Source organism: Telmatherina bonti, assembly GCF_933228915.1.
Source record: "Telmatherina bonti genome assembly, chromosome: 13".
In the NCBI taxonomy this organism is placed as follows: domain Eukaryota; kingdom Metazoa; phylum Chordata; class Actinopteri; order Atheriniformes; family Telmatherinidae; genus Telmatherina; species Telmatherina bonti.
In genome coordinates, this window is record NC_136611.1 from 20,867,051 (window position 1) to 20,874,911 (window position 7,861).

The 7,861-nt window shown below is 38.2% G+C and overlaps 1 long non-coding RNA gene across 1 annotated transcript; it reads right to left on the bottom strand.

Annotated features, from left to right (window-relative positions):
* Positions 1 to 3,848: 3,848 nt before the first annotated feature.
* Positions 3,849 to 5,915, bottom strand: LOC306763897. Its single transcript, XR_013771536.1, has 3 exons — positions 5,847 to 5,915; positions 4,972 to 5,112; positions 3,849 to 3,975 (listed from the first exon to the last, which is right to left on the bottom strand). It is a non-coding gene; the product is annotated as an uncharacterized lncRNA (long non-coding RNA).
* Positions 5,916 to 7,861: the final 1,946 nt, after the last annotated feature.

The following is a 7,861-nucleotide window of genomic DNA, read 5'->3' on the forward strand; positions in this document are numbered from 1 at the left end:
GGCAGTTTTATTTTAAGTAGATGTATTTTTATTTTTTTGTATGTAAGACCAATAAATTGCAGAAGTGCACATGTGTTTTTGTGGTGATTTTTGTTTTCAGCTCTTCAACCTTTTTAAGATGAAACTGGTCATGTTTGTGAATGTCTGTGACAACTTGTCTCCCTGCCAGTTAAATTAATCCATACAGTAGCAGCCAGTCAGTCCACAGAATACAGATTTGTGTTTTTAGAACTTAGTAAAAGGTGACTTGGTTCCTGCTCAAGTAGACATGGTGACCCTACAGACACAGATGGTGACACACAACTCTGTCCCAATAGATACGTTTCCCTTCATGTCTTTTCTCTTCAACTTCACTGTGATCTGACACCATCTGACATATCAGAGTCTGGGTGCTGCAGCAGGCACTTTGCTGCCCTTTTGGTTATCTGTCAAACAGAATCAGATTGGAGATGGAAGGAAAGGGAAGAGATAGGCAAGTCTTTCACTAGAGAGAAAGTCTTTATGTTGAATCATGTCTTTTCTTATTCCAGTGCAGATTTATATTTTCTGAAAGGCATCTGCTTCAGCCTTTGCAGTGATGCATAAATAATTAGGTATGCTGCTAAAATAAAAATAAAGTAACACTAAATATCACAACTTAGATCTCGATTAGTGGAATAATCCAGTTGAAACTTTTTATTCATTACACTTGTGTTGAGAACATAATATAAGAATGATCAATGGCAATCAAAATGACTTAACTCATGGCGATGTGGATTCAGAGTAAAACTCCAAATAAAAGCGGAGAAATCAGTCAACAGGCTGACCCAGCTTCTATGGAAATTCCTTTAAAATAATCCAAAATGAAGTTCAGTAGTTTGTGGCCCCCACATGCCCTAAAATGTCTGGGCATGCTCTGTAGGAGATGACAGACGTGCTCCTCAGGGGATCTCCTTCAAGACCTGGATCAGAGCATCTGCGGTGTGATGTGCTGGTGCTGGATGGAACGAGACATGATGTCCCAGAGGTGCTCCATGGGATTCAACTCTGGTGAAACAGGGTGAAACAGGTAGACCAGTGCATAGCATCAGTGCCTTCATCATGTGGAAACAGCTGACACACTCCAGCCACATGACGACAAGCATCATCATGCATCAGAAGGAACCCAGGTCCCACCATAGCAGTAATGGGACCTTTACTATCATGGCAGGAGTCCACTGTAATTTGAAGTTCTTTTCCACTAATAGGGATCATAACATTAGCGCTATAGAGTGCTCCATGGTCACAGGGCTCTTGTGGATTTGCATTGCAATCCAAGACCCCTCTGAAATGAGAGGAGCTGCACAACAAATGGAAACCTTGGATGAATAGAAGGAATCATATAAGGTGGAATTATCTAGAATGTTTCTTGCTATGTCCAAACATTCAGCTAAAACTGATCTGAATCAAGTTGATCGTTTTCAGTAAATCATGATGGCCTTTAACTCCATCTGCGCTAAGATATTGATCAGCTGAAGAAAATAATGGAGGTAGTTGGGACTCCAACGGCAGACCTGTTAAAGAAAATCTGCTCTGAACATGTGAGCAACAATAGATTAGATCTGCGAAGGTGATTATAAATGCTTAATGCAAATCTTTTAGTGTTTCTGTCACCCACTGATTCCACTAATGTGTCTTTTGATTGAAAAGTCAGTTTGTGTGATTGATCAAAACTGTTTGGCATCATGTGATCTTCACTGTTGCATCCAAGCTGAATGTTGGTTAATATTTGCAGGCGCAGAAGTATATCCAGTCTCTTCCCTTCATCCCCCAACAAGACTTGGAAAAGATCTTCAGAGGAGCAAATCCCTGTAGATGCATCGTTTTTTCAGTTATCACATCTGAAAACCTGCAAAGAGTCAATCTAACCTGATTTCAGAAGTTAATTTACAGAAGCAACTTTTCAAGTTTGTATCCATCTTCCAATCACATCCAAGCGACTTCCTCTACCTGTTTGTGTCTTTTTGTTAGCTGTTGATCTACTAAAGCGCATGCTGGTTCTGGACTGTGATGGGAGGATCTCTGCCAGTGAGGCTCTGTCCCACCCATATTTCTCGCAGTACCACAGTCCAGATGATGAAACAGAGGCTCCACCTTCCAACCAAACCTGGAGAGTGAACACCGAACTCTAGAAGAATGGAAAGGTAGCAGCTAACGGCAGATATCCTTACATGCAAATCATCCTTGTAAGACCATTTGCTGTTCTATTATGACACTGTGCTCATGAACTAAACAAGATTATAATTGATCAAACATTAGCTTGTTATAGAGTGTGTGAAGTGTTGCACAATATAGCCTTTTACAGTTCCACCCCATGTCTGCTTGGGTCCGTACCTCGGCTTGTTGAAGGAAAAAGTGACACAGCACTTTTGTCTGTTTGGTTTGCCTCAAACTGCTACAAAAACAAGCAAGAAAGTGCTTCAGAAGGACAATGTTACTATGATCTTATATAAACTCACAAAATCACAGAAACAAAATGACATTTTTTTATTGTTAAAAGTAAAACAGAAAACAAATTAGATGTATTCATAACATCTTGTAAATTAATCAAATATAATCAAATAAATAAATAAATCAAATAAATAAATCAAATATAAACACACACATCCTTCAATTTGTGCTGTTTTTTAACTGCATGGACAAAAGAAACCTCCATTCAACTAAATTATAAAACAAAATTAAGGCCCGATCTTAAATGCATCGTGGAGAACCACTGCAGTTAGACACACATCTTGTAATTTACCACAAAAAAGCTTCATCTAATTAATACAAATATAGAGTATCTCAAAAACTATTTACAAAAACAGTCACGCGTAAACATAAGATATCAAAACATAATGAAAACAAGTGGTACTGAGTTGCATTGGTGCATCACTGTGGTGGTTGGTATTCAAAGGCAGTGTGGTAAGAGTCATGTTCAGAGGCAGTGTGGTAAGAGTCAGACCCGGTGCTGGTGGCGTGCATCTGGATCTCCTCCAGGCAAACCACCACGTCATTTTCAAACAGGCTTATTGAAAAAAAGAGAACAGCATAGTTAGGATGATCCAAGACAAGCTGTTAAAAAAGAAGCATGTTTAATTTCTCAATTACAAATGAACATGTACGTATAAGTATCCTTATTCTGGCTGTCAGAACATTGATATCAGATTAACATTACCTTAAGCTGACTATAAATCTTATATTTGAAAGCTAAAAATGCCACAAATATAATTAGTTTAGCATTTCCTCTTAGTACATTTTAGTAGCTCAGAGAGAATGTAATTGTTTGAGAAAATACAAAATGGCTAAAATGTTCCTCAAAAAACAAACAAATAAATAAATAATCCAGCAGCAGCCATTCATAGGTTCGGATTCTGCAACTCCCTTTCTGACAAGTGGTGAATGAGCGACACACCGATGCAGTCTCCTTGGACATTAATAACCGTGTTGCAGCGGTCTCTGATGGAGAACAAACTATATTAATATAATTTCCAGTGAATCTAAACAGATAAATACTGATGAGTATTATTTGTTTTCAAGAAATGTTTGATCCATCTTTTTATATTGCAATTTCCACTTCCAATTTCCTATTTCTGAGCAGCAGTGCAACTGTTGTAAAGCAGCAATTGATGTTGCAAAATGCTGCAAAAACCCCAGTAAGATCTTGAGCAATTCAGGCACATACATGTTGATACAATGCAACTAAGTGATTTTCAAACAAAACTTCATAAATTGTTGCTCCAACTGAAGAATATGATCCTTTTTAGGTGAAGGTGAATTGGAAAATGTTTACAAGGAAGTTCTCTATTCAGATTAATTCTCAAAAATCTAGGGATAACTTACAGGATCCACTCCACAACCACCAGAAGAGAGGCATCCTTCGCTGGAAGACCGGCCGCTGACAAAACAAGGAGGGTAGTCACAGGTCCAGTAGCGGGGACTCCTGCAGCTCCCAAGCTGGAGATGGCTGACATTAAACTACAAATCAAGCACACACACACACTCTATAAATGATTTGTTCCCATTTGTAAATACTTCTGGGATAACATTTTTTTCTTTAAGCTAGCCTTTTGTAGACTCTTGGCCATCCAAGGTTTCCCCTTATATTTTTCCTCAGTCTGACTTTATCTAACAGGGCAATGCTTCTTCTATGGCTTGGTGAATGTGAACAAAAATGCATCAAAAGCCAAATTCACATCCTCCACCAACCCATCTTCCCAAGTACAGTTTGCAAGATCCACTTTTAAAACATCTTTTTTTTTTTCGAGTTCCTATTCTCACTAGTTTGTAAGTTGGCTCCCTTTTCCCAGCTGAAAAATTAATATTCCAAATACAGGAAGATGATCCGTAATATCATTTAAGAAATCATTCATTCATTTTAGAGAAGGCTTCTTCATGCCCTTTGGTGGAGGTTGCCTCACAGTGAAGCTGTGCAGCAAAAATGTTCCCATAACAACAATCAAAAATGGAGATGATATAAGTGGAGAAGCTAATTACAACGAACAAAAATTTAGCTGACAACAAAACAATAAGGCAATAAAGACTCTTTCTCCTGATAAATTATGTTACTTGGAGAAATAAGTTTCATTGAGGAAGCAAATTCTCTGGAATAACATAAGCAGGGTGGTTTTTTCATCCTTAATGCTGTGTGAACAGCAAGAGTCATAGTAACTAATATTAGCTAATATTAGCTAATGTAAAAACCTTTCTGCAGATTTTTTGTTAAAATGATACTAAATCAGTCTGCTAACGATGTAACTCTGCTATATTCGTGTAACTTATGCAACAAGTTGGCTGTAAGCATCATTCTGTGAACAGGACCACAGCGACACAGCTTTGGAGCTCTTACACACATTGTGATGAGAAGACTTACAAGTAGAAAAACTGGGATCAGGTAAACGAAACACTGGTTTAAACCTCACAAAATTTTGTTTTTATAACATTGATAATTTAATGAAACAACGTGAGAAGTACCTGTGATCACACTTGTCACAACAAGAGGAATGTAAATCATTTGCAGCATGTTCATCAACAGATCGGCCAGAAAGTTGATGTACTGAAGTTGGCTTTCGGACAAAAGCAGGTAGTACTTGAGAATAAGACCCAGACCAAAACCTGCAGGACAGAACAGACACGTTATAAACTGATCCGAAATATGTTGAGTTAACTAAACTTTCAGTCAACCTGAGGTGAGTGTGAAGCCATAACCTGACCGTAAGTTTTTAGTTGGTTTTTTTTTCATAGCCAAAACTATGTATTTTATTTATTTAAAATTTAAAAAGAGATGAGAACAAGACTTGTGTGGAAACATGGTGATAACTAGGATTTAAAAACAATTTATACCAGCCGTGTAGTATCAGTCTTTGAAAAATTACAACTCTGTGTAGAGACAAAAAGTAAGTTCTGGAATAACTTAAATAATGCTTTTCGTTCTGGATGTCTAAAATTTCCTTGTTTAACCTGTGCAGAACTCCATTATGACACTCATAGCTGTATTTTTTTATTTTTTTATTTTTTTTTTTTACAACGTACAACACAGAAACCAAAACATTTCAGAGTTTTATTGCAACCTTTTTCATAATCTCGGCTCTGATCGTTTCCAAAATGCAAACAGAATGAAAACACTTACATTAAAGAGTATTTTCATCTGCAAGGTGCAGATTTACACACATTAACATCAAATGTTATCCTCATTTTAACACCTTGAAAATCCTTGTCAGTTATGCTTGTTAACAGAAACTATTCATGTTTTTAACGGTTAAGTCTTTGCATTAGTCTAATGTTTTGGTACCAACATCATTAGCAGATTTATATACAGTTTGTAAATTGAGTATAAAGTTATATCTCACCTAGGACGACAGCTAACAGGCTGAAAGCCTGAAATTTGTTCCTCACAAGTACTCCCCAGCACCGGTTCCTGCTGACTGGACAGCAACCGCCAGCGGTGGCGGCCTCGTTATTCTCTATGTCCGACGTTGCTGGCTGATATAGAGAAATTCCTGATTATCCGTCGTCAGTAATAGTTTGATTAAACAACCGAGGAAACTGTCAATAAACCAATCCTTGATCAATGGATCAAAATAAGTTGTTGCTTTAGCGGTCTTGTCACTTCAACTGTACGCATTCTGATTCAAATCTCTATTTATATCATGCGACCTCTTAAAGATAAACACGAGTCTCCTTAGCAACGTCCGCATCATACAAACACCATGGTCAGCGAGAGTTCTAATGACAACTGGCATGCATTATTTACTACATTAAATCACTAATATCACTCCGCCACGGGCGTCACCATGGCAGTGTAATTACACAGCTGGGCGACTGGCTACAATGTCGACTTTGCAGAGATTTGTTTTATAAATGAAGTCTGAGTTATGGTCTGCTAGGGCTCTGAGGATTTCATACAGGTACCTATTGGCAGTCTGTGTGACCCTCCAAGGATGTCTTTCATTATGATGAAAGCAGTCATTCTGGAGGATTTTGCAGGCTCACTCTCATGCTTGTTACATGTGCGAAGTGTGAACCTGCTCTCATTCATGAGGAGCACAGGCTGATCACTTCATGTTACTTATCGTGGTGATGGCACTGGCAAAATGTAAATGTGACCTAAAATCAACCAGAAAGGATGAAGACCTGGAATAGCAGGGCCATTCTTTTAGTCTGGACTTACTTATTGCCTGTAGTCTGTTGCAATTGTACAACAGTAGGTGAAACTTTTCACAATCACTTTTCACAATCTGTCCAATACTTTCTGATTGGACAGATTGATATCCCAGAAGTGTTACTGGCTTTCAGTTACATGTTAATGAAAATGTGTTCCCTTTACTATTATCATTTCTTAGCAAAAAAAAAAAAAAAAAAATCACAAACAAAACCTCATAAGCCACTTGTTTCACTGTTTTTGTTTAATTTTAGCAGAGTGAATCGAAGATTGTATTCTTAATGAATGGCCACAAAACAGGGCTGGGAAGACATACAGTGACTGGCTTCTAACTGGAATCAGTGGTGAGTCATGTGACAGCTTTGGTAAACAGATACAACCGCTACTGACAGAGAAAGAAGTGGCTATCTTATCAGGGCAGGCCTTGTCAAGGCCACTAAATTCATAGTTACCATCACACTGTTGCCAAGTGTGAGCTTTTGGGTAAAATGAAACTCATGTATGATTCAGCCAAATGCCCATGTGTATGGAAACCAAAATTGTCTGCAGCATTTAGGCAGAGTTTCCCTTTTTGTACAGAGGAAGTTTCAGGAAAATTTTTCATAATTTATTATTCATCTTATAATGATGGTCAAATACGATGGTAAAAATAAAAATCACTCAAATTATGAGTGACTGACATACATACTGATAAATATTCTTTTTAATATTTTTCGGATACCCAAGGATGAATCACTGAATGGGCTTCTTGGCACAGGCCCAACTGAATAGTCAGATGTTTCCTTTGAACAATGTCACTGTCAGAGCTATTGAAAAATGACAAAACAACAAAGAAAAAGCAACCCCAGAAAGAAGGATCAAACTAACATAAAGGGAAAGATTATTAACTCTTCACATGCAGTCTGTTTATTCTGTTTCTGGTGTGGTTTGGATTGGTGCCGAATATTTCTTTCTCTTCTGAATCAAGTTGACATGTTAAGCAAAAAGTGAACAATGTTTTTGTAAATATATCATGCTGGGACTTAAATAAAGCTGTATCTACATCCTGAAACGGACTTGCACAGTCTTGATGTCTCAACTAGCTTTTGATGGTCTGTGGGGAGTGCATGGCGCGACGTGCTGTGGGAGGAGGGACGGAAAGGGAGGAGGTACAGCCGCGGCGCGGACAGGCAACGCCGTCAGCAGGCGGGTGGACGACGGAGC